This window comes from Meleagris gallopavo, unplaced genomic scaffold, assembly GCF_000146605.3.
Source record: "Meleagris gallopavo isolate NT-WF06-2002-E0010 breed Aviagen turkey brand Nicholas breeding stock unplaced genomic scaffold, Turkey_5.1 ChrUn_random_7180001867735, whole genome shotgun sequence".
Classification (NCBI taxonomy): Eukaryota; Metazoa; Chordata; class Aves; order Galliformes; family Phasianidae; genus Meleagris; species Meleagris gallopavo.
In genome coordinates, this window is record NW_011132841.1 from 1 (window position 1) to 605 (window position 605).

The following is a 605-nucleotide window of genomic DNA, read 5'->3' on the forward strand; positions in this document are numbered from 1 at the left end:
TCTCCCTCCCCACCAGCACTTTACCTTCAAGACACTGCAGCAGCAGGGGGATCTCAGTAGCCCACATGGCCCCCACAGCTCTGTGGAACCTGCTGTGCAGGTTTTGCATCAGCAGTAAGGCAGCGGCTTGGAGTTTGCTGCCTGTAACAGGGCTGCCTGCCACCACCTGAAGGAGAGCAAGGAGAAGCAGGGTCACTTCTGCAGCAAGAGCAGCGGATTCTCCCCAGGATGGAAGCAGCTTGGCTCTGCCCTAGCAGGCAAGGAGCAGCCAACAGCTTTGCCCATGGCCATGCTGCTTCCTCCTCGGGGCTCGTGGCACCGGCCTCTGGAGCATCTACTCACCAATAGGCGCACCAGCAGTGTCTGGGGAGTCAGCAGTGGGCCTGCGAGGAGACAAAAGTGCTGAGTAAGACTCCAAGACACTCCGTGCCCAGCCACACGCACCTCCACTGTCCCTTCTGGGTGCTACCACAGGTCAGCAGAGCTCACAGGGGGACTTTCTGCTCCTACCTTGAAACATGGAGTTGACAAAATGGGGATCCAGATCTTCGATCCGCCGTCCTGTCAGATCCTCTCTCTCGGACAGGGCTCGGACACAGCGGGAG

General features: G+C 59.2%; 1 long non-coding RNA gene across 1 annotated transcript; it reads right to left on the reverse strand.

Annotated features, from left to right (window-relative positions):
- Positions 1–24: 24 nt before the first annotated feature.
- Positions 25–602, reverse strand: LOC104916061. The gene is made up of 3 exons (XR_796522.2): positions 511–602; positions 343–383; positions 25–166 (listed from the first exon to the last, which is right to left on the reverse strand). It is a non-coding gene; the product is annotated as an uncharacterized LOC104916061 (long non-coding RNA).
- Positions 603–605: the final 3 nt, after the last annotated feature.